This window comes from Oryx dammah, unplaced genomic scaffold (assembly GCF_014754425.2).
Source record: "Oryx dammah isolate SB20612 unplaced genomic scaffold, SCBI_Odam_1.1 HiC_scaffold_4, whole genome shotgun sequence".
Lineage (NCBI taxonomy): Eukaryota > Metazoa > Chordata > Mammalia > Artiodactyla > Bovidae > Oryx > Oryx dammah.
The window spans coordinates 2,840,722-2,867,523 of NW_024070188.1; the positions used below are offsets into that span (position 1 = coordinate 2,840,722).

The 26,802-nt window shown below is 41.3% G+C and overlaps 1 protein-coding gene across 4 annotated transcripts in view; it reads left to right on the forward strand.

Annotated features, from left to right (window-relative positions):
* Positions 1-60: 60 nt before the first annotated feature.
* The window catches only part of MYO6 (myosin VI), a 159,803-nt gene continuing 133,061 nt past the window's right edge, over positions 61-26,802 (forward strand). For all 4 annotated transcript variants that reach the window (XR_005720875.1, XM_040239051.1, XM_040239052.1 and 1 more), the window contains exon 1: positions 61-284. The gene's annotated coding sequence lies outside the window, so the exon portion shown is untranslated. The remainder of the gene's footprint in view (positions 285-26,802) is intronic.

A 26,802-nucleotide genomic window follows, 5' to 3' on the forward strand; every position in this document is an offset into this window, starting at 1 on the left:
CCGCGGCCTCCCCGCCCCCTCGGGCGCTCCGTAGCCGTGACGTGCGCGCGGCGGGGCCGGGGACTCGGCAGGGCGCCGGCCGGCGGGTGGAGACGGACCCGGGATCTGTCCGAGCAGGAAGCGAGCCGGAGACCGGTCGCCACCGCCGCCCCGTCCCGGTGCCGGCGCTCGCCGTCGCTCGCCGTCGCTGTCTCTTCGCCCTCGTCAGCCCCAGACCCCCCCCCTCCAGCCTTCCCGGCGACAGGTAGCCCCGCCGCCGCGCACCTGCCCTCGCGTCCGCGCCGGTGAGTGTCCGGGGCGCCCGCGCCTCGCCCTCTGCAGCCTCGCCGTCCGAGCCCGGCCTCGCTTCGAGGCCTCCGCCCGCCGCCCGGGGTCGACGAGCCGGCTCGGTTCTTCTCCCAAGGACGCCGGGGGTGAAGCAGGTGATGAGTGGGCCCGGGCGGCGGCGGTTCCCGGGAACTCAGGGCTGGGTCTCATTTCCACGGGACAATGAGAGTCTCCTTTCATGGGTTTATCATCACTAAGATACCTTTGTGTATCACCTCTGGCTCCCAGGTTGAAACAGAGCTCTCAGGTGTCCAGCTCAGACCTGGACGCTCCGTGACAGTTTTCTCTTTCGTCCACGAGCTTAAAATTCAGTGCAGAAAGCGTGCTTTTTGTTCCGGGATGCGAGAATCAGCTGCTATTATTATTAATCATATAGGAGCCCGGATTGGGACTATTTAAAGTTGCATTTTTAGTCTTCGGTTAGTTTAGTGTTTGGGGTTTTTTAATTTATGTATCTGCTACTGAACAAGAGCTTTTCATATTTGTTGGTTTCCGAAACTCTTTAAACGATTAAAATTGCTCAAGCTCTGGGATAAGGAAATAGTTTGAGAGGGTTATTGTTATTAGAGCATCTGTATCAGAAATATTTCCATACAGTTTTAGAAAAAGTGTTACATTTTATCCGGCGTGAAGTTTGTAGTGGAGGAATGCTTAAATCCTAATCTACAGATCTAAGGAGCTAGGAACACTGCCCCAATTTAATAGGCTGCTGTTCATGCTAGGTAAGTTTTCCTGGTTGTTGTGCTCTGACCTTGTAGATGCAGTATAGCTAAATATCGTCAGGGTTTGAGAGTTTTAAAGTGTTATTCTTAAGATTTAGCTGAACATTGTTCACACTATAAAATGTGAATCTTGAACTTGGTCATGGTACAAAGGTTGGCAGCAAAAGGACGTTTCTCTACAAATTAACTAAACTTCTTAGATTCCTTGGCTTGTGGTTTGCCATTGGAAATTGTTTACTGAAAAAATTATCTTGGTGTCTTTTATTATTAATTTTAGTAACACCACAACTTGGTCTATAGCCAGAGCTTGAAACAAAGCAACCTTTTAAAATAACTCATTGACTTTTAAATATCCAGCTTAATTACTTGCATAGTGGTAAACAAAAGTTATTTTAGTCTTATGCACATTTGCCCAGTTGCACTTGTATGTTCTGTGTGACATGCTATTTATTGTTGGCTTTTAAGTTACATTTTAGTTTCCAAAAACTAACTTTTAAGAGGGAGTAATGGAAGTGGTGAGCAACGCTAAGAAAAGATAATGATTAAAAACTCTCTATATAATATTTTAAACTATGTATAATATATATATTTTTTCATTAGTGCCTGGAAGCATGGGCAAGGAAAATGTAATAAGATATTGCAAAATTTAATGTAAATTCATGCAGAGTCTTAAAAATATCATAAGTCGTAACCCATGGAGCTCATCTGAAGTGGATTTTTTCCTCTGTTTATGTTTGTGTGATCGTTTTAAAATAACAGTGGCCAGGAAATCTGAGAGAAGCTGAGGCCCTTTTCTCATCCTGTTGTGACTTTGCCTGGAGACTGTGGTGGATTATGTAGTCCATTGTTTAGATAACCCAGCTGTCTCCGGATTCTCAAATACAACTTTCTTTTTTTTTCATTAATTAATTTTTATTGCAGTATAATTGCTTACAATGTTGTGTTACCTTCTACTGTACAGCAAAGTGAACCAGCCATACATAATACATGTAGCCCTCTTTTTTGGATTTTCCCTCCCATTTAGGACATCACAGTGCATTAAGGAGAGTTCGCTGTGCTATACAGTATATTCCCATCAGTTGTCTGCTTTATACATGGTATCAGTTGTGTAGATGTGTCAGTCCCAATCTCCCAATAAAATGCAGCTTTTCAAATAACATTTTAAAGAAATGATCATGAGGTTTGAATAAATGTAAGCACCCCAGACTTTTTTGTAAGAAAACTTTACAGTCTGCCGATAATCGAAGTACCATGTCCGTGTGTCAGATGTCAGTTTTACAAGGATATTTAACCTTTGTGAATTTTTAATTTCTCTATATTAAAACATTTTAAGTAAAAGATTGAAAAAAAGTATGACAACTGTAATAAATTCTATACAGTTTATCTGTGATCCTTATGAGATATTTGGTATTAGTATAATTGGTGACTGGCCCTTTAGTAGGATAAAATTGTCATTTATTAGGCATCTTTCGTGAGCAGAACAGTGAGGAACTTGATCTACAAAATACTTTTCAAGGTTGGTGGTCTTGTGTGTGTGTGCTCTCGGGTGCTCAGTTGTGTCCGCCTCTGTGACCCTCTGGGCTGTAGCCCGCCAGGCTCCTCTGTCCATGGAATATTTCAGGCAAGAATAGTGGAGCAGGTTGCCACTTCCTATTCCAGGGGATCTTCCTGACCCAGGGATCGAACCTGCGTCTCTTGAGTCTCCTGCAGTGGCAGGCAGATTGTTTACACTAGCACCACCTGTCCTAAATTGTCCCTTGAGGAAATTTAGGCTCAGAGAGTAAATATTTGCTCAAGGTAATGAGGTCCTGTCAATTCCTGAGAGATTCTGGATTCACACTCAAGTCCTCTGACTGTGAAACCTCGGTCCTTTCCACCAGAGCAGGTTACCTTGATCTCGGGTGCATTTGGTAGACTCTTCTGGTGAACCTGCAGAACTGGTATTGTGCTAGAGAATGTAACTGCAGAGTGAAGGAGCTATAGAGGAGCGATGTTGAGAAAGACTGGACATGGGACTGTGGAACTAACTTTGAATTCTGTTTCTTCGTTCTTAGGTGGACAGCCTTAAACAGTGGTATGATGTTGCTTTATCATTTTGGGGTTAAATTCCAGAATATTACATGTATTGTGCACTTTTAATTTTGGTGGGTTATAGGAACTAGAATCAGACTAATGTAGCACTGGTTTTCATTGTAGCTAAAATGAATAGCATAATATTCTTGGTTAGGATAGAACTTAAAATGAGGTAGACTATTGCCCATAAGTACAGTAGTTGCCTTTTAAATAATACATAATTAACTGTGTAATACTAAGGGGGGAAATGGTTTTTAGATCATGATTAAATGGTGACCTGTTCGATTAGAACAGTTTTTTTAATGGCCTGTGTTTATTTCAGGAATGTCCCTTGAGCTATAATAGACATAAAGAACAAAAATGAGCGGACAAAGTCCACCTTCTGTAACAAATGAGTCATTTCGGCAGTAGAATGTGGTTGAGTAAATGAGCAGAAAAATGGTAGGAAGGCGGAGTTGGGTGACTTCTGTTACAGGTATTTATTTGTTTTAAACTGCGGGGAATTTCGCATCTGGAAGATACTCATATTCAACTGTAAATACAAAACCATCATCCAAAGGCTAAGTGTAAATTTTTAATGGTTGATCTGTAACACATCTGCTTGGGGTGGGGTGTGTGTGTGTGTGTGTGTGTGTGTGTGTGTGGATAATCAAGAACTAACTAAAGCTTAATAAGCTTAATTTTGTTTTTGATAATAAGCTTAACTCTGTTTTTGAGGCATATATAATGTTAAGAGGAACCAGGACGGTCTGCATTTAAAATAGTTACATTTTTATTTGACACATTTCAGTTCAGTTCAGTTCAGTCGCTCAGTCGTGTCCGACTCTTTGCAACCCCATGAATCGCAGCACGCCAGGCCTCCCTGTCCATCACCAACTCCCAGAGTTCACTTAGACTCACGTCCATCGAGTCAGTGATGCCATCCAGCCATCTCATCCTCTGTCGTCCCCTTCTCCTCCTGCCACCAGTCCCTCCCAGCATCAGAGTCTTTTCCAATGAGTCAACTCTTCGCATGAGGTGGCCAAAGTACCGGAGTTTCAGCTTTAGCATCATTCCCTCCAAAGAAATCCCAGGGCTGATCTCCTTCAGAATGGATGGGTTGGATCTCCTTGCAATCCAAGGGATTCTCAAGAGTCTCCTCCAACACCACAGTTCAAAAGCATCAATTCTTCGGCGCTCAGCCTTCTTCACAGTCCAGCTCTCACATCCATACGTGGCCACTGGAAAAACCATAGCCTTGATACATTTAGTGGAGTGTTAATAATCTTAAAATGTAACTCTTAGGATATCTTTCTAATTATGGTGTTCAAAACAAAGATGAATTTTTTGTTTTCTTATTGAGTAGTGTAAGAATGACACAGTGGTTTGAGAAATGACCACAAGTCAGCCAGAGTTCTCCCTGTGAGTACTGAAGCGTGGGAAGTCAAACCGGAAGAACAGATCTGGCTAGAAACCTTGCTAGTGTCAGAGAGAGGGGGAAGGCCTTTTCTATTCACAAGGCAGGCCTCCAGTGAAACCAAAATACCTAGGCACATTCCTCGGGTGATATTCACATGCCTGCCAAGTGATGTGCACAAAGCCAGGCGGCGCTCCTGCAGAACCACAGGCATCGCTTATGTACCTTGCGTCACTTGTTCTTTTATTTGAAGGTAATCTGCCGCTTAACCTTTAGACGGTAAGGTATTCGATATCGCAGATTTAAAATACTTCTATTCTATATGGATGAGCACCTTTTCCAACCAGTATTTACTGAGGGTCCATTGTATCTAAATACAGCTGTTAATGGGCACTGGTTCTTCCCTGTCCTGGCAGATCTTTGGATTTGGGTACAGAAAGCGTGGCGCAGATGCGAAAAGAAAGATAATCAGAAACATCCATTTAAAACCTGAAGACATTTATGTCAGAAGTGAACACCTTACACGTGTGGCGCTTTCCCGTTTTGGAATTCGCTTATGTACATTTGGTCCTAGAGAAACTTGATTTAAGTAGATGTGGTAAATTTATTCCTAATCTGCAGATGAGAAAATGGAGACCAAAGGGGAAAAAAAAAAGTATTAGGTTGGCCAAAACGTTCATTCTGGTGTTTCCTGCCATCTTATGGGAAAGCCTGAACAGACTCAATGGCCACGGTGGTGCTGTGTTCAAGGCCACATGGGAGGCTGCTTAGGAGCATCCCTGAGAACTGGACCTTCTGCCCACATACTCCCATAGATCCGCCCTCCTCCAGGTCTCTTAGCTCTTAGGTGTTAGTTGGGGTCAGCCTTACAGTCAGTCAGTTCAGTCTCTCAGTCGTGTCAGACTCTTTCGACCCCATGGACTGCAGCACGCCAGGCTTCCCTGTCCATCGCCAACTCCCGGATGAGTTTACTCACACTCACGTCCATCGAGTCTGTGATGCCATCCAACCATCTCATCCTCTGTCGTCCCCTTCTCCCCCTGCCTTCAGTCTTTCCCAGCATCAGGGTCTTTTCCAATGAGTCAGTTCTTTTCATCAGCCTCTCAGCAGTGACTTATTTCATTTTATGGATTTAAGTCAGACGGGTCAGAAAATTCTGAATAATCAGGGTCACTAAAGTGATAATAAATATGTAGTTACAAATCGTTTTTCCTTTTTCTTCCTTTTTTTTTTAAATGTAAGGTGGAAGATGAGCCTGATGCGTTATTAAGGAACTACTCTAACATTTTCAGTACATTAATGGAGTCAGTGTTGGCAGTTAACTTTTCTAGTTGTAGAGTTTTTAAGAGAAAACTGCAATTGGTTTTAAAAAAGGAGAAAAGTATTCTGGGGAAATTTTGAAAATAAATTTTATGACTTGGCACATTGGTATTGATCTGATGGCTATCTTGCTTTTGTAAAGACTCACTAATGAGCTGTAAGGTGTGACTGTGTTGGTATCTATATGCCTTCATTCATTCCACAAATATTTGAGTGTCTTGTCACATGGAGGCATGGTTCTAAGTGTCGATAAGGTGGTAAATTAAAACCAAGTGCTTGTACTGAGTGACATTTTATTGTTGTTTTGAATTAAGTTAATTATAGACTCTTCATTCTAGTATGTGATTAACAGGGCTGACCCTAAAGTTGGGAAATGGCTGCCAAAGTGGTGCAGTTTGCAGGCTACCGAAAGCCTCATTTGCTCTAAAATATCCTGTTCCCGGCCTTCACTCCCCTGAGTCACAGCCCTATTAGCAGTCGACTCCTGATAAATACTAATATGTTCCACCTTTTATCACAGTTTCAGGAAACAAGGCTGAGAGACAAGTAAAGGGAGGAGAGAGGGTTGGCAAAGTGTAATTTTCATGGCAGCCATTGTTTATTGAGCGCTTGCCGTGTGTAGGTACTGTGTCAGTCGAGTGCTGTGGGTACCTTGGCTCAGTTAATCACTGTGTCACTTCAGTGCCCTTGGCGTTGTGACTTGTGTCTTGGGAAACAGAGACACAGGCGTGTTAAACTCGCTCCCAGCCAGTACTGGGTGAAGCTGGGACTGAACCTCTTGCTGTCCTCAGTGTGTGGTCGCAGACACTCACGTGGGGAGGGCGTTGTGCCGACCGCAAGTCATGGTACACCCCACGGGGGAAGGGCTTGGTGGGTGAGGGGTGGGCGTGGAGGGTCAGGAGAGCTTGTTGGGTGAGTGAGGGGAGTTGTAGGGGGCAGGGGCAAGGTGGGTTATTGTGGTTGTTGTTTGCCTTACTGCTGACCCCTGACCCGCTTCATTCCAGCCCCCAGGCCCCAGAGTTGCATTTGTGAAAAGGGCTTGCTTGTCCAGCCCCACAGTGGGAAGGCAGGCAGAGAGGAGGGCATCCCGGTTTTGCTTCTTGTTACCAGGGTCACATGGCTTCGCGTCTCTGGGCTTCAGTTTGTCAGATGGAGGCTACAGTATTACCTACCTAGTGTGGTTCTCGTGAGGACTGGATTAGACACTAATACAGGGAAAGCACATAGCTAGGGTACAGTATTATTGTTGCTGCGTTGGGATTTTCCCCATGTTTAACGTGGAATGTTCATCCAAAAGGAAAAACAAGCTATGGATTGGAGATTCCGGTGAAATCTTGAAGGGTTGACCTGTTAAGTAGTACTTAAAACAGGTGCACACCACAATTATCTGGGGAACTAGTAAAAACACGTCAGAGAGGTGTGGGTGGGGTGTGGGCAATGGCATTTTAATAAGCTTCTCAATTGATTTATTTGTGCACCAAAATTTGGAAAGCACTGGTTGACACCTTTTCTTCATCCTCTGCTTTGGGAGGGTGTTCGCAATAACACCAAAACATTGTTTGGATTAACCAGGCAGCATGTGGTAGAAGGAAGTGAAATATCGGTTACCAGAATCTCTCCATTGATTGTTTTTTTCATTTAAGCTTATTTGGAGCTCACAGCATTTATCTTGAGAGGACAATGCAGTGTTAAATTTCACACGTTAATTGTATAGAGTATTTCAGCTTATTAACCAGCTTCATTTGGAAGGGAGCTGGTCGTGTTTAATTTTTAAATGACTGTACAAATAGCAGTGGAGCTTCCCAGATGGAGCTGCCCACTGCGTGAGCCGTGAAATACTCGGGTTCAATCCCTGGGTCGGGAGGATCCCCTGGAGAAGGAAATGGCAACCTGCTCCAGTCTTCTTGCCCGGGGAATCCCATGGACAGAGGAGCCTGGTGGGCTACAGTCCTTGGGGCCACAAAGAGTCAGACACGACTGAGCGGGCGCACGCCTGCACACACACACACAGCAGTATTATATAAATAATTCTCTTTTAAATCTGAAGACCTTTTTAACCTTTTTAGCTGGATTTCTTTAGATAATGCACTGTTTCTGAATAACCAGTCTTGGGCTCGTTAGCCACAGCAGGTGAGGTCCCAGCAGGAAGAGATTCCATCCTGGATGGTGCCTGCGAAGAGACTGTAGGGGTTAGAAGCAAACATGGAGTGGGGAGGTACCCAGGGGATAGCAGTGGTGAGAAGCCCTCAGTTCTCCAGAGATCCTGGGAGTAGAGAGCTGGCCTCGAGGAAGAGGGCGAGTGGGAGCCCAGGCTTCAAGGCAGGGAGCAGGGAGGTTCCCGGGGCCCTCTGTCTTCTGGGTCTTGGCTGGTGGCTTCTGTTACCAGGCAGCTGGGGAGACCAGCTAACATGGCTCTGAGTAGGGAGCCTTGGGCAGGAGTGGAGCAGAAGAGGGAAGGGGGTGCAGTGGTGTAAGTGAATAACTCAGGTATCAGTTGGAAATTTTGGGATTTTGTTGCATTGCCTTGGTGCATTTTAAGTAATTTCTAGCTTTGTGATGTGTCGGCAAAGTGCTTGAGACTACCTGTCTTTTACAGGCTTTTAGAAAATACTTTCTCATTTAATCAAACAATTAGGAAATTTAATGATCCATATAGCCCGATGAAAAACATAATCTAGGCAGGTTAACATAAAGCACTTTTATTCTTGTGTTGTTATGCCTTAGTAAGTCTTTCTGAAATTTTCTTCATTAGGTAGTCTTAGCTTGATGTAATGAATGTTTTTCATTAAAAAATTTGTTTACTGATTAAGTTTAAAATATTATGGCAAGATAAGTCCTTTGCCTTCTGGAATTTATACTTTCTATTCACTTGGACTGATAACAGGAACACCAGAATACGGTTCATAGTCGTAGGACTGTTATGAAATAATTGTTCTTCTTCCCCAAGTCCTTTTAAAGACACATTAAATTTCTGTATGAATCTGTCACAGTGTACTGTTATACAGCTGCCTTCTGCTAATGCCAACTTTACCTAGTTAATCTGAATTCTGGCTAAAAGTTTAAACCTCTGGTCTTCACTTTGGATAGATTCCTGAAGATTACTAAAGAAAAAGATTTCTTGCCTTAAAGAGATGGCGTGAAGGTCGCTAGTTTATGAGCATTACTCAAGAGAAGGCAATTAGAATAATTTATATTTCCCCTCTGACGGGTTCCAGGGAAAAGAGTCCAAGATTTTATTCAGATTAAGCAGCAGGTAGATTGGGTCTTACTCACAGCTTTCAAAAAAAAGAGCAAATTAATCAGTAACCAACACCTAGGTATGAAACTTTAACATACAAATAAAGAGTACGTCTATGTAAGTGTTATAACTGGAGGGGGGGTTTGGAGGAACAAATAAGTTTCTCAGCTTGTCTTTAAAAGAGTATGGTGGAAAAAATAAACAGGTTTGGGGTCAACAAAATCACACCTGTGCTTGGAAATCCTATATTTAGATTTTTTTTTTTTCCTATAAGTGAGCCTTTTTCTGAAAGGAGCGAGTTCAAACTTTTGTGAAATCTTCTGAAAGCCTGTTGTTTGTTTTCATTTGATGCTGATAGAGTTAGTATCCCGCAGGAAAGGATTGAGGCTGTTGGCTTTTCCTTGTTAGGCTCTTTGAATTTCCTTGATTTGAGGATTGAGTTATTCCAGAGAGAACTTTTCTCCCTTTCCTTGTTATTTTTTTTCTAAAATTAGATGAAACAGCTGTGTTTTGGTTTGTGGGCATGATTTGCTGTCTGTTATCCTTTTGGTATTTTGGGGAAGAACAAAGTATGCATGTGTGTGTGTTTTGAGAAGGAATGAATTACTTCCTCTGTGTTTCTGGTCTGTCATTATTGAGTTGAAGATGAGAAGAGCAAGATGATTGATGTATCTGTTGTGCTTGAGGTTGCAAACAGAACTGTGGCTTATGTTGGCTACTGAGATGATGGAGAAAACTATTTTAAAGTGTAAAAACAGTTGTTTTGTATCCACCTGCTAATGAGGGGGTTAGTATTAGTTTGGAGATTCCCAGGGGTGCTAGTGGTGAAGAATCCGCCTGCCAGTGCAGGAGACGGGCTTGGTTCCTGGATGGGGAAGATCCCCTGGATGGGGAAGATCCCCTGGAGGAGGAAATGGCAACTTGCTCCAGCTTTGTTGCCTGGAAAATCCCATGGACGGAGAAGAAAGATTTTCTATCAGATGTGGTAGTTAGGGGGAGTGGAGGAAGAGAATTGAATGAATTTGAGCATATGACCAGATTCACTTCAGATGATTTTTTTGGCCAACTGAGTAAGTCAGAGAATAAAATTTGAGTCAGAATTTTGTATTTTATAGAGAGAGATTCTACTGATGAGTTTGCTTTTGAAAGGGGGGTAGGTGTGCAGCATAAATTAGGAATTTATAAACCAGTTGTATGCTATGATGATTTTCACGAGTTATTAGCATAAATGGAGATAGCTTGACGGCTGCATGGAATGTTAGTGTGTCAGAAAATGGGCTGTTTATTAACAGTGTGCCTCTGGAACTGGCCCAGAATCTCATGCACTTTGGTCCTCTTCTCTGCGATCCCGCTGTTTGGCAACAGCATTGACCTAGACTATTTTCAGAACCTGCAGACACCTGAGTACTTCAGCATGCTTGAGCGGTGAAAGACAGCCGTGTCTCATGATGGTGATTGAAGGAGTGGGCCCAGAATGACTCCAACAGTACAGTTCTGATGGCTCCTGAGGGCCAGTGATGTGCCACCACTCTGCGAGCCCTGTAGTCCTTTCCTCATTAATTCCAATGTGGGCCCTGTGACGTGGCTCTTCTCACCTCCTTTTGTAGCTGAGAAAACCGAGGTCTAGCAACTTGCCTAGGTGACCCTGTGGTGGGCCAGGCTGAAGGCGTCTTCAGGCGGTCTGGATCCTGAGCCTCTGTCCCGTTTAGAACCGTTGAGAATGTTAGTTTCCTCTTTTGTGTGTTCTTTTGAAGACTTGAAGCTTTGAGGATTAAGCCGTGGTGTCCTTCTCTGTCTAAACGAGGGTGGTAACATCCTGCCCCTCAGGCAGCGGTGGCGTGGGCGGATAGGTCCTCTGTGATGTGCTCGTGTCCCCACCCACTAATTCCTGTTGTTCACAGGGCCCCAGCCTCTCCTCCGACTGATGGCAGGGGAGACCTGGTGGGCTACAGAGGCTAAACCATTCTAGATGACGTTTTAAATTCCGTAACCAAAAAATAAAATAAAATAAAATAAATTCCTTAACCACTACTGCTTTCACTTACCTTATTAATTTGCTTTAAACAAACGTATTGCTGTCAAGTTTTGTATAAGTTAAATAACTAAATTGTAATTTTTTGTTATCCTTGGAAAGCTACTTGTTTAAAGGATCCCAATAAGTGACTTCTTTTGTAAAGGGAAGAATCTTTTTGTAAAACAAATGATTGTTTTCTAAATTATACTAATAAGTCTGGATCTTTCACATATGATCTTTGTATAAACACAGACCCGGCTAAACACACGTTTCATATGAATATGCCTAAATTGAGTTTGACTTCATACTGTGCTTGTTACTGTTAATAAAAAGGGATTGAACAAAATGGGTTTATTAAGTGCTGTTTGTTGTATTTGTACTAAAATGTACTTTAGTAGGCTTATCTAGATGAAGAATAATGTTCTTTTAAGCAGTAGGTTGAGGTTAACAGTAAATTATTTTTGTGTCCTAAAAATTTATTAGGTAAATGTTAGTGTTCTGTTTAAATGCCAAAGTAAGTGTTTTACATGAGTCTGAAATACATTCTCTAAAAATAACAGATAAAGTTTAGAGTGAGAGTTTATGAAACAGTTGTTACGGTTGAAAAGCAGACAGACTGTTGGTTTGGAACACACAGTTGCATGCAGTCCTGAGTAAAATATTTATTTCCTGTGCCTAATACCTTGCTAATGAGGCTGTGAGCCCAGTTCCATTGTAATCTGTGTTCTCTCCCTGAACACTCAACAGAGACTGCTCTGTAACCTCCTAGTTAATAGATCCAGTGGCCTCATTTAGATCCTTCTTCTTTTCCAACCTCTTCAGCTGCTGCTGCTGCTGAGTCTTCCTTGAACTCTTCCTTCTCAGCGCCTGTGCTCTTGCACTCTCCCAGATCTCCAACGTTTGCGGTCTGGTTTTTGCTGCTTTTCTCTGCCCATGCCTTTACTGTTCATGTCTCATAAAATCCTGTGCTTGGCACTTTGCTCTACTCGCTCTGTTCTTATTTTTGATAATTATATCAGCTCTCATTTCATGCCGCTTTCCCCTCAGATTGCTTTCTGTGTTACCTTGAGCAGCCTTTCCAAACTGATGCTGCACAGACATCTTCATGAACTATAGAAATGATCCCTGAACGTATTGTCTCCACAGACACCTTCCCATTTCACATGTTTCCTCCCAGGCCACCTCCAGGCAGAAGCTACCTTTCCCCTCGTTTCCCTTACGATCCCCTCCTTACCCTAATGGTTCACGCTCGGAACTTCACTCACCTTTCCTCAGGTCACTGTCACACTCTGTGAAGGTTGGCCATCGCTTTCCTGCCCGGGACCAGGTGCAGCCTCACGCCTGCTCTCCTGCACGGCTCCCTGCGTTTGGCCTTTGCCCTCAGCATACGGGCTGCCCTGTGCATTGCCTTTAGAGTTCTGTTTCAGAGTAGAAATCTGACTGTAATAATCTCTTCCTCAGTGAGAGTCCCTGTTTACCGCTTTAATACATTGGCAAGTCCAGACGTTTATTGTGGGATTTGACGCTCTTTGTGGACTGATCTCTTGGCCCACTTTTCACCTGAGCACTCGTCACACTTTGGCATTGCCCTGTGCCCAGGCCCCGTCGACCTGTTCCCCAGACACATCCCGGTTCTCGCATCTCCCTTCTCCACTTCAAACAGGCCTTTGTCTGGAATACTTTCCTTTAGTCAGGCTTACCCATCTCTCAGAACCTGCTTGAATTAAATCTTTGAAAGTAGCTTTCCCCAGTTTACTGTTTTGGAAGCATGCCTGTATTATACTATTCATCACTGGTTATGTAGTATATGTGTATCTTCTTCCATGCTCCACGACTCCTCCTAGACGGTGAACGACTCAAGTGTGTGAACTGCCAGCAGGTGATCTGGTGATGTTTCATTTAGATCAGCAGATCTTGGGTCTTAGGACTCTGTTATACTCTTTAATGATTGAGGACGCTGTAAAGATTTTTGTTATCTGTTTAGTTATATTTATTGATATTTGCTATATTAGAAATTTTAAAAATACTTAATCTATTTAAAAATAAAAATGCATGCATTTTAGCAGAAATGACATGTTTTATGAAAAACAGTTATTTTCCAAAACACCAATTAGTGAAAGAGTGCCACTATTTTACACTTTTGTAAAACTCCTTAATGTCTGACAGTAGAAGACAGCTCGATTGTCATATCTGCTCATGATTCAGTTTGTTCCATTATTTTGATTTACTTTTTTTGGTTGAACTGTGGGAGAAGAAAATCTGGCGTCCTACAGATACCTTATTGGGGAAGGAAGTATTAATTTGACCTTTTCAGTTAATTGTGTATATATGCTTCAGTCTTCATCACAACTAAACAAGTGGTAATTTCTTAAAGTCCTAAGTGAAATTTTAAACCATGTCAGTAAATTTTTTGTATCTTGTGACCTTCAAATGTGTTATTCAGTTTTGCGCTTTAAATGGGTCTTCTCATATGTGATTTCACAATATAATGTAATGGTCATTTGGAACATACTATTTCCCTGAGTTATGCAGACCTTCAAAATATAGGTAATCTCATCAAAAAGTCAAGTGTTTATACTTCTACAGGATAAATTGTTCTGTGTTCAAGGTGACACATACAGGTTTTCCCAGGTTCTGTTTTCGTTTGAATTTTATCATTGTTAACAGATAGTGTCCGTTGCTTTCCTTGATGTGACAGGCTTCACTCAGAAAAGCAAAACTTGTTTACCAAAAGCTCAAGCGTGAGTTTGTTAGTCAAGGTTTTTTATAACTAACCAAGCTTTGTTAGCCATTCTTTCCAGCGAAAAGAGTGTTTCATGAAAAAACGCCAGTTCCTGAAGATGATAACTCAAACACTCTTGTGAATGTTTTCCTTGGGGCAACACCATACTTTGTTTTACAGTGGAAGTAATTTGTGCACCATCCCTGTTTATATGACAGGTTTATATTTGAGGATCAAAACGTCATAAAGTTGGGGCTTCTCTGGTGGCTCAGTGGTAAAGAATCTGCCTGTCAATGTAGGAGATGAAGGTTCGATCCCTAGGTGGGGAAGCTCCCCTGGAGAAGGAGATGGCAACACACTCCAGTATTCTTGCCTGGAGAATCCCATGGAAGAGGAGTCTGGCAGGCTACGGCCATAGGGTCACAAAAGAGTCAGAGTGACTCGACGACAACAGCAACAACTTTGGAGGTATTATTTTTTATTGAAATATAGTTGATTTACAATATTGTATTACTGTTGTACAGCAAAGTGATTCAGTTATGTATATACACATACACATACATATATTCTTTTCCATTGTGGTTTATCATAAGATACTGAGTATAGTTCCCAGTGCCACACAGTAGGACCTTGTTTATCCATTCTATGTGTGAAAGCGTGTACCCGCTAACCCCAGCCTCCCCTCCATCCCTCCGCCAGCTCACTCCCCCTTGGCAGCCGCCTGTCTCTTCTGTGTGTGTGAATCTGTTTCATAGATGGGTTCAGATGGGTTAGTTTGTGTCATATTTTAGATTCCATATGTTAGTGATGTTATGTGAATTTGTTTTTGTCTTTCTGACTTACTTCCTTGGTGTGATAATCTCTAGCTTCACATCAGAGGTGCTGTTCCATGGGGCAGCCTCCTTTTTACTGTGGCAGCCGTGGCCATTGGTACGGTTTGGCTCCCCTGCCTTTATTCTGGCTAAAGTGGTGGAAGTTTCGCCCATCATTGGTTCTGCATTATTAGGGCAGATGCCTCAGTATCACTTTGAAAATTGTTTTGCTGTGTTGACTGTCTGCGAGGGTCTCAGAATCTCCAGCGGTCCTTTGGCCACACTTGGAGAACTGCTGGTCTAGATCACCGTCCACCGGAGCTGTGTGTTCAGGTTTTCTGTAGACCTGACGTGGAGATGCCCAGAGAGCTAGAATTAGACATTCAGTTCAGTTGAGTTGCTCAGTCATGTCTGACTCTTTGCGACCCCATGGACTGCAGCACGCCAGGCCTCCCTGTCCATCTCCAGCTCCCAGAGTTTACTCAAACTCATGTCCTTTGAGTCAGTGATGCCATCCAACCGTCTCATCCTCTGTCGTCCCCTTCTCCTCCAGCCTCCAGTCTTTCCCAGCATCAGACTTTACCTTCAAGTTAATTTAATTCAGACTCCTTGTCAAGAAGTGGAGGAACTGCAGCACTATTTACAGTAGCTAGGACGTGGAAGTAATCTAAACGTCCACCAGTAGAGGAATGGATGAAGAAGATGTGGCACAGGTATGCCGTGGAATATGACTCAGCTAAACAGGAACGATGTTGGCTCGTTTGTAGTGATGTGGCTGGACCTAGAGTCTGTCATTCAGAGTGGAGTAAGTCAGAAAGAGAAAAACATGTACCATGTATTAATACATATATGTGGGATCTAGAAAAATAGTACAGCTGAACCTGTCTGCAAAGCAGAAGGAGACACAGATGTAGAGAATAAACGTGTGGACACCAGGGGAGCGGGGCGGTGGTAAACTGGGCGAGTGGGACGGACAAACCGCACTGCCACGTGTGAAACACATAGCTAGTGGGAACCTGGCGTATAGCTCAGGGAGCTCAGCTCAGTACCCTCTGGCCATTTGTGGGGAGGTGGAAGTTGGGGGGGTGCATGAGGGATGGGGGTGGGCTGGGGACTCCTCCAAGGGGGAGGGGATATATTAAAAGATATAGCTGCCTCACTTCACTGTACAGTAGATACTAACACAACATTGTAAAGCAACTGTGCTGCTGCTGCTGCTGCTACTAAATTGCTTCAGTCGTGTCTGACTCTGTGACCCCGTAGACGGCAGCCCACCAGGCTCCCCCGTCCCTGGGATTCTTCAGGCAAGAACACTGGAGTGGGTTGCCATTTCCTTCTCCAGTGCATGAAAGTGAAAAGTGAAAGTGAAGTCACTCAGTTGTGCCAACTCTGAGCGACCCCATGGACTGCACCCTACCAGGTTCCTCCGTCCATGGGATTTTCCAGGCAAGAGTACTGGAGTGGGGTGCCATTGCCTTCTCCCTTTTTTTAAGCTAGTTGGCTATGAAATGGCTTGCTGTGATCAGATGGAAGATTGGGTGACAAATTAAGATAATTCAGCAATTAATGTCTAATTACTACTAAGAGAAACTTCTATATACCTTAGTAAAAGTGAGTATCATCAGCTTAACATTTGAGATGGTGCAGGATATGATTATATAGAAAATCGAAAAATAATTGAGCATCTTTTGGAGTGTATTTCTTTTAAAAATAATTTTATTGTGTAAAGTTTTAAGCGTATTCAGAAAAGAGCGTGTGAACCACTTTGTACCACTCAGATTCAGCAATTAACAGCTCATTGTTAATCTTATTTTACCTTTTTTTAAAAAAATGATGTATCATCTAGAAACATTTCAGTTTGTAGGAGAGAATATTTCTTAACACTTTGTAATTAGAGGAATTGATATCTAAAATAAGTCTGAATTAACCTCTCAGGGGTTTTTTCCTAGCCTAACCAACAAAGAGACAAACCCTCCTCTTATACCCTGTCATCTCTGTGTTCTTTTGCCTTTTCTTTCCCTTACTAGCAAATTCTCTGTGCGCTGTTTTCTGTTTTTCTTCTGTTCACCCTTTTACTCACTGCAGTGTTATTTCTGCCTCAGCTGACCGTGCTCCCAGATCGCCATTGCCCTTCCCGTTTGCAAATCTGTTAGCTTCCTTTCGGTTGTCAGCCTCTTCTGAACGAGCTGATGATGAGGACAGCGTCTTCTTGTTCAGACTTCTTTCTCCTTTGGCAACATACTGTCTCCCAGGGTGCTCCCTTTCTGTCTGCTCTTCCCCATTGTCCCTTTTTCATTCATCATTTAAAATGCCTTGCTTCAGGCCTCAGTCCTGTTCTCTTTTACTTAATACTAGTGATTCTCTATTCTGTCAGACATGGGACCCCCTTTTCAAAACAATTGTTAAACCCCATTTACTACACTGAATTAACCTACACATACATGTATATGCATGTATAATTAAAAATATAGTGATGTTACATAAAAAGTAATTATTAAATTATGTATTTATCACAAATATATTTATATTAAACACCATATTTATATTATATAAATTAAATATATTTATATTAATTACATATTACTACGCATACTTCAGTATGTGAAGGCTTTGATAATCCTATACCATAATACAGAACAAAGTAATCCATTGCTAACATCCATATATAAAACAGTCATGAATGCAGCTACTTCAGCTTAGACTAACATATGATCAGCATTGCTCTGTAATAGAATATTCTCCAAAATAATAAACATCTTTGGTGAGAATCCAGATGAAGGACAGTCTTCTCTCAATTTATGTGATATTTTATTTTGGGAAAAGTCAGTAAATGTTAAAACAGTGCAAAAATATTTTAGATATGATGCTGGTTTCTACTGTCTTCTCTAAGCTCGCTATTTATTTTGCCTTCTATGTTTCATTAATGGCATCAGAATAATTTGAAGTAAAATGTAAAATGCTCTTTCTGTCCCTTCCCACAGGAGTCGTATCAGTTTGAATTGTCCTTCTAGATACTTGTTTTGGCTGCATTAATTTTATTGGATCATCATCTTTAATTCGTTCTTGAGTGATGTGTAACTATTTTCAGGTGAAATACTGAAATTTAAATTGAGTAGAAAATACAAATAATTAGTGAAATAATGAAAACATTTATTCTGATGTAAATTAGCAAATGTGGTAGTTGTAAATATATGTAGTTTTTTAAAAAATGCCATATGATTCACAGATTCCACTCAAATTAATAGCAATTCATTACAACTGATAACAAATTTACTACAGAAATCATATTTTGTCTCCACAGGTGTTGTATTATTAGCTTTTTAAAGGCCATATGTGTTGCAAAATGCATAAATAACCTTTTATCTATAGTTTTAGAATATTGAGATCCCACTAATCTGCTCTATTTTGAATCTGAGTTTAAATACAAGAATTTTTCTTTATCTTATGAGAGATTTGCCTCAGATGGAGATAATCTATTTTTTATCCTCAAGGAGATTGTGAGTCTCAGAATGAACAGACGTTAGAAGTAAATTATTGCTGTACGATATGTTAATTAGTTTGCCATAAAGATACACTAGAGAGAGATTGTCATGAATATACATAAAGAGGTATGTATTTGAAAAGATGGCCAGAAATAATTTTATCATGTTGTTTATTATTATAGCATTAAATATTTGTTGTGCTCTGTTTAGTATTTGCTGGAGTAGGAAACGGCAACCCACTCCAGTATTCTTGCCTGGAAAATTCTGTGGACAGAGAATCCTGGCAGGCTACAGTCCTTGGAATCTGCTCTTTTTTATATACCATTAGTTTTATAGACATTTTCCAATGACTTATATGTGCAATTGAAAGCAAGATATCTTTTAGTTGACTTATCTTTTCTGATTTTTTTGATGTCAAATTGACAGGTAGCTGAACCTTGACAGGTAACAATATAAAGAATCTAAGTGTTGTAAAAAATGGTAGTGTAGATGGCTTTGCCTAAGAAATATATCAAAATGTAGACTTAGGGGATATACATGTAAGTTAGCAATGCTTTTCCTTACAAAAATTTTCTTTGAAAAGTATTCTGCAAAATACTTTTTTACTAGCCTTTGCTAAAGTGTGGATATATTCCAAGAAATTGATTAATGAACAAAAGGGAAAGAAATGAATGAATGTATGTTTTAACTCAAGATACATTTATCTATAATTGTTCCTCATCAGAGCTCCAGTATTTATATTTGGACACCAGATGCTAAATGTTTTCTCTGTGGATAAAATTTAAAGGGAAAAAAATCCGTCAAAATTAGAACCTGAATATTAAAGTGAAAGCGAAAGTGTTAGTCACTGAGTTGTGTCTAACTCTTTGTGACCCGATGGACTGTAGCCCGCCAGGTTCCTCTGTCCGTGGAATTCTCAGGCGAGAATACTGGAGTGGGTACGGGGATTCTCTTCTCCAGGAAAGCTTCCTGATCCAGGGATCAAACCTGGCTTTCCTGCCTTGCAGGCAGACTCGGTCTGAACCATCAGGGAACTCCAAATTGTGTAAGATAAAGAGATTATATCTGATGAAGAAAAGGTAGTGGTGAGGAAATGACTGAAATGAGTTCAGAGACAGCCTGGAGCACTGGGATTCTGAAGGGCTGGGAACTCATGGAGTCACAACCGTGTGTGGAGAAGTCAGCTCTGTTCAGAAGTGGATGAAGTTACAGATGTGTTTTTGGTTGGAGAGGCAGAGTATTGAAAAGTTACACAGCTTATTGCATTTTTTTTTTTTCCCTGTCAGGTAGACATTAGGTCGTCACAAGTTTTTATAAGGTAAAGGTGATATTGGGGCCTTACTGAAATTCCAGAGTTTTGAGATGATATATGAACTGTGTTAGCGATCTTGTGATTTTAGGAAACATACAGATAATTAAAGCAAATTGTCCAATTACCTAGTTCAAGGATTTGGATTTTAATTATATTTACTTGACTTTGCAAAAAAAATGTAAATTGACTCCATGAGGTTAGGGAGTAACTATACATTTATCTATATATGTCTCTTAAAAACAGAGTAAGAAGTTGTCATGATTATGACATAGAATCTGTAAAAAGTAAAATAATACCATTGGTGAAAATACTATACTAGTGGTAGTAGTGAAAGGGGAGAATGAAAGTCTTAGAAACTTGAAATTTTATATTCTGGGAGGGCAGGATGTTTATGTATGGAGGGTATTATAAACACTTGATTGAATTGGCCCAGATTTTGTATAAAATTATGTCTATTCCTCTAGTTATAAATAGTAAATAAGAATTCAAATGTTTGGCTTATGAATCCTAAACTTTGCAACTGAACCATTGTGAAGAAACTAGGGTTCAGAATAAGAGCCATGTATTTGGAGAAAATTTCAGGGGATTGAAATTGATTAAATTGAAAAAGAAGAATAATGATGTGATTCAGACATGTTTTCAAATACAGAAGACAATGATCTCTTATCAGACAGCATTTTTTAGTGGAAACAGAGGAAATCTTGCTTGAGTTGCATTCTGAGGGATTTAGACCAGTATGTTCATTCAGGTTCAGTTTCAGTTCAGTTGTTCAGTCACGTCCAACTCTTTATGACCCCATGGACTGCAACACGCCAGGCCTCTCTGTCCATCACTAACTCCTGGAGCTTGCTCAAACTCATGTCCATTGAGTCAGTGATGCCATCCAGCCATCTCATCCTCTGTCATCCCCTTGTCCTCCTGCTTTCAGTCTTTCCTAACATCAGGATCTTTTCGAATGAGTCAATTCTTTGCATCAGGTGACCACAGTTTTGGAGTTTCAGCTGCAGCATCAGTCTTTCCAATGAATAATCAGGACTGATCTCCTTTAGTATTGACTGGTTGGACCTCCTTGCTGTCCAATGGACTCTCAAGAGTCTTCTCCAACACCACAGTTCAAAAGCATCAATTCTTCAGCGCTTAGCTTTCTTTATAGTCCAACTCACATCCATACATGACTACTGGAAAAACCAAAGCTTTGACTAGATGGGCCTTTGTTGGCAAAGTAATGTCTCTGCTTTTGAATATGCTCTCTAGGTAAGTCATAGCTTTTCTTCCAAGGAGCAAGCGTCTTTTAATTTCATTGCTGCAGCTGAAGGAGGAAACAGACAGAACAGGTTCCATCTTACAAATAGGACTCCATCTTGGGCAGGACTGTGGACTTTGAGCTATGTGCCCTGTATCTATGGAAATGACATACAAACTTTGATTTGTTCAGACTAGTTTCAAGGAATTTGGGGAGGTGGGTTTGAGCACGTACACTTAGGGAATATAAGGTTTTCACAAAAACTGGTCGGGGTCCTTGGCTAAGAGGGGACTCTGCCTTGGGCCCGCCGGTGTAATAAACTGCACTCCACTATCTGCCTTGTCCTTCCGAGTGAGTTTGTTTTCCAGAAGGCGTGGCTACAACACAGTCACCATCTGCAGTGATTTTGGAGCGCCCCCCCCCCACCAGATTGTCTGTCACTGTTTCCATTGTTTCCTCATGTATTTGCCATGAAGTGATGGGACCAGATGCCATGATCTTTGTTTTTTGAATGTTGAGTTTTAAGCCAACTTTTTCACTCTTCTCTTTCACTTTTATCAAGAGGTTCTTTAGTTCCTCTTGAGTTTCTGCCATAAGGGTGGTGTCATCTGCATATCTCAGGTTATTGATATTTCTCTGGGCAATCTTGATTCCAGCTTGTGCTTCATCTAGCCCAGCATTTCACATGATGTACTCTGCATATAAGTTAAATAAGCAGGGTGACAATGTACAGCCTTGACGTACTCCTTTCCCAATTTGGAACTAGTCTGTTGTTCCATGTCCAGTTCTAACTGTTGCTTCTTGACTTGCATATAGATTTCTCAGGAGACAGGTCAGGTGGTCTTGTATACCCATCTCTTTTAAGAATTTTCCACAGTTTGTTGTGATCCACACAGTCAAAGGCTTTCGCATAGTCAATAAAGCAGAAGTAGATGTTTTGCTGGAACTTTCTTGCTTTTTCTATGATCCAGCAGATGTTGGCAATTTGATCTCTGATTCCTCTGTCTTTTCTGAATCCAGCTTGAACCTCTGGAACTTCACAGTTCATGTACTGTTCAATCCTGGCTTGGAGAATTTTGAGCATTACTTTACTAGCGTGTGAGATGAGTGCAATTGTGTGGTAGTTTGAGCATTCTTTGGCATTGCCTTTCTTTGGGATTGGAATGAAAACTGACCTTTTCCAGTCCTGTGGCCACTCCTGAGTTTTCCAAATTTGCTGGCGTATTGAGTGCAGCACTTTCACAGCATCATCTTTCAGGATGTTCATTGATTTACCTTCAGTCACTTGTCAGCCTACTGGGTAGGGGCACTATGCCAAGTTCTAGAGATGCATGGCTGATCAGTATGGAGGTGGTCTCCCATCATTACACTTGTGTTCTAGCAGGGACATAGACAGTCCTGTGGTAGGACTTGAATGGACAAGCTCTGTGGGTGCTTTAAGAGCATGTGATGGGGAAGGATGTGAGGAAGAACAGTGCAAGTGGAGGTGAAACAGTAAGATGGTTGTGGAGTACCTTGGGGGACTAATCCATTCTCTTTTATGCTCTTTTCCTCCTTATGAATTAACTCATGGTTGGTTCAAGGTGCAGAATCCACGTAACAACATGAAGTTAAGAATCCTCAATCTTTCTATCACATTGAGATAATCACTATTGTTGGCATTTTGTTGGGTGATATTTTGGTATTTTTTTTGTGTGTATATATGTGTGCCTATATATTCTTCACAAAAATGAAATTAAACCCCCCTTCCCTATGTCCTTTTTGGAAGTCCTTAAAAATTACATGCATTTCCATTTTTTGTACAATGATTTGAGAAAGTTCATTTCTATACCTGGAAATTTATGAGTTGGGTCCTCTGAGTATTGTTGCTGTATAAAGAAAAATAACTACCTTTAGATACCAAAGTGTTGTAGCCCCACTTAATAATTACTTGATAACTTAAGTTGATGAACGTCTATTTATAGCCCAAGGCAAATGTGTTCTTATTAAGGTATTATAGATAACATGTAATACACGTTTATTGTTTTTTAATTTTGTACAACAGAATGATTGTGAATTGTGTATTTTTCTAAGGATGTAATTTTAAAACATTATAATCCAGTATTTTTGCACCAACTGGGATTAATGAATTTATATTTATTTTGTGTGTTAGTCAGTCAGTCATGTCCCACTCTTGGCAACCCCATGGACTATAGCCCGTTAGGCTCCTCTGTCTATGGGATTCTCCAGGCAAGAATATTGGAGTGGGTTGCCATTTCCTTCTCCAGGGGATTTTCCTGACCCAGGGATTGAACTTGGGTCTCCTGCATTGCAGGCAGATTCTTTACTGTCTGAGCCACCAGGGAAGCTCAGATATAAATTATAGCCCTGTGCAAATTTAAAGAATTGTTAGATTTCCTTCTTATAATCTAACAGTTTGAAAAAACTTGCCTTTTATTTTTGACATTCTTTTTATTTATTTGCATAACTTTATGCCACCAAACTGCTAATATCCTTTAAGATTTTGTTTAAAACCAGTGTTAGAGAATGAGTGTAATTAGTATTTTACTTGGCTATTGAGATCTGTAAATATTGAAATATACTGAAGCATCATGGGTGTTTCGTTTTTTACCTTTCAAAAAACGGCTTCTTAAGTAATGGATAGAATTTTGTGGTGTGATTTAGAGAAACCAAGTTTTCCTCTTCTCCTGTTTTTGGGGGCTGAGTCTTACGGCTTGCAGGATCTTAGTTCCCCCGCCAGGAATTGAACCTGCACCCTTGGAGTCCTAACCACTGGAGTGTCAGGGAATTCTCTCCCTTTATCCTTTAACATCCCCCTTCCCTGAAACCTTGGGGGATTATTTTGCTCTAAACCATGCAAGAGTGATGCTTAGTATTATCATTTATACATGGTAAAGGAGGTGCTGTTTTGCAGTCCTTAGTTTCTGTCCCAAGAGACCATGTGTTCTCTACAGTAAATATGATCCTCCCAGGACTTGAAGCTTGTGGTTGCTGGGTTGCCAGTGGTCAGGCTGGAGGCTGCACTGCTACTGGACTGAGCAAATTCCTGTCTGGTTATCAGCAGGTAGGGAAGAGTGCCTGCAGGTCAGCTCTGGGTCGGGAGTGCAAACAGAAAGTGCTGCTGCCTGGGCTCCGGGCGTGGGGGCTGGGCTGGACTTGGCCCCTGGATACTTGGAATGGGATAGGTTGGCAACTGTCCAGATTGGACATATACCTGCTCGGGTTCTAGGTCTCCCCTGGCTCGTCCGCCTGCAGCATACAGAGAGCAGCACCCAGTGGATGCCTGGCCTGCAGGAGCGCCGTCTCCAGCCCTGAGAGCCTTGCTGCTGGTCTGTGGCCCCTCTGGGAGTGCTGTGACCTCTGGGAGGTCAGGAGGTGCACGTGACCTGTCAAAAGGATCCTCTCCTTTTCCAGTTAGGCTGTTCAAGGCTCGAGCTTTTTTGGTTGTTATTTGTTAATGTTATTTTGTTATTGGTTAACCGTTTCGGTGTTTAGCAATACATTTGTTTGAGGGACTATGGCTTGTGTCAGGAATTCTTAGGACCAGTTTTATAGACCCGTGAAAGTGGCTTTTTAATGGCCTTACCTCATGCATTTGTGGGAACAGTAATATTCACAAGCAGTTTGAGTCCTGACCTGCAGAGGACATTGGCTGTCAGCTGCTCAGTCGTGCCCGCCTCTTTACGACCCCATGGACTGTCCTCTGTCCCTGGGATTCTCCAGGCAAGAATGCTGGAGTGGGTTGCCATTTCTTTCTCCAGAGCACATTGGAGTTTTGTTTTATTTTCCTAGAAGGTGCAGCACGCCGCTCCTCGAGATTTTGTTCTACTCGTTTTTAAATACTCGGTTTAAAGTGGGTCTCCTTTGCCCTGGCCCTTGTCCTTCACTGTGTCCCCCACCCCAGTCTCACCCAGTCCCTCCCCCTTGAATTCTCTCAGCACTTCTTTTAAGCGTTGCTCTGCAACCCAGCTTAGTTACCTGGTCTTTCTCCTTCAGTGCGTTGTGAACACTAGTTTTATTCTTGTGTGTTTAGGACCTAAGAATTGGCCCTGTTTTATTCGATGCTCAGGAAATGTTTATTCAGTGAATAATTGAATCACAAATTTGAACTGTAGATATATTGTCTGCTTCTTTGAAAAAGTTTTTTTCTCCAAATAGAAATTCTAGGTCATCCTGTCAACCCTGAAACCTCTTAGAAAATTACTTTAAAGATAACTTAAAAAAAATTTTCCTGATTATTAAAGCAGGTGAGATTGGGATAGTCAAGGGTTTAATGAACGCAGGTACCTAGAATATTGCTTAAAAAAAGAAAAGCCTTGAAACTAATGGCAGCGGTAAGAAAGATCTGTTTAAGGAAGGTGAGACTTCAGCTCAAAGAACGCTTTCTTTAATAATTTGGAGGATGTGGTGCACGATACATGGTGGAGACCAGCCCTGCTTTGTGTGACTGTTAGGGTTTGATCAGTCATTTTGAAAAATTAGAAAGCTGAATGTAGTAATTTGTGCATATTCCGCCTTTTGACTTCCATCCTGAAGTTTTGTGTACTATTGTTCTTGGCCTGAACAAGTTCACCAGGTAAGAAAGACTGTTGTAAGCACACATACCTGTATAGCATCAGTTAGAGTTTCTATACAATTTATTATATTTTTAAATGAAAGTTAAAGATAACTTTTTTCTTTCTATTATAAAAGCAGTCACTATCCTTCAGAAAACTTGAAAAATATGAAATGTGTAAAGGAGAAAAGAAAACTCATTTATAATGGCACCAATTAGAAACAAGAAGTATTCATACTTTAATATACATATTTTTTAAACTTTATTAATTAACTCTTACTGTGAAATCAGATAAGTATTATGCTCCACTTTCTCTTTTCCTAATTAACTGTAATTTGTCCTACATTTATTTTGGAGCATGGTTGAACAGTTACTTTAAAATTGTAATATTTGATCATTTTCCTTTTATCACGCAGTAAAGTCTGATAGTTTGGATTGCATTAGGGAAATTTTATTTTTTAATCCCTCCATACTCTGTTTTTTTTTTTCCTTTTGGCTATACCACACAGCATGTGCGGTCTCAGTTCCCTGTCCAGGGATTGAACCCGTGTCCCCACAGTGGAAGTGCAATCCTAACCACTAGACCATCAGGGAAGTCCCATTTGCACGACTCTTTAAAAAAAAAATTATTTAGTTATTTTTTGGCTGTGCTGGGTTGTCGTTGCTGCATGCAGGCTCTCAGGGGCTCCTCTTGGCTGAGGTGCTCAGGGGTCATATTTTGGTGCCTCTCTTGTGGAGCAGGGACTGTAGGCTCCTGGCTCTGTGGTTGTGGCGCGTGGGCTTAGTTGTTCGTGGCATGTGGAATCTTCCCAGAGCGGGGATCGAACCCGTGTCCCCTGCGTTGGTAGTCAGTTTCCTAACCACTGGACCACCAGGGAAGTCCTCCTCTGCTCTTTATTAAAGCCCCATAAAAGGTTTTTGAGTAGTGTCTTTTTCAGTGTATTCATTTTAATCAACTAGCAAGTGGTTTGCCACAACCAAACAGTACGCTTCCGGTTGATGTTCGCATGGACACCACCTTTTCTCCATCTAGAAACCAAGCATTGTTTTCAGTTTGGTGTATAGACTTCTGTTTTTTTTTAGTGTTATTTATAGTTTTATGCTTGTCATTTTGTGTATTTTGACATGAGTACTCTGCAAAATGTTTTGCAATTTTGTTTTTTCATGTAACCACATGACTTACGTGGCCATGTTGGAAGGTTTAGATCTAGTTTATTGCTTTTAATCTGATGGTTTTCCGTAGTCCAGGTATTATGTAGCTGTTCAGCTATTTTCCTTACTGCTAGATACTTAGACTGTTTGTAGTTTTTCTCTCTTACTTATAATGCTATAGTGAATAGCCTTGGTGTATCCTAAGAAGTGCTGATTCAGAGAATTTACCACTCTGTAATCTCACTAAGAGAACAATTTGATGTTATTGGATTTTAATTTTTAATCAGTGTAATGGGTGAAAAAAGTATCTTGTTTAATTTTATGTAATAATATCTTTCTTAAGGGGAAATATCAGAATTTAATGATAAAGATGGATAAAATGTGGATTTCTGGTGTAATTCTTTACAGAGACATGTCTGGCTATTTGAAATACA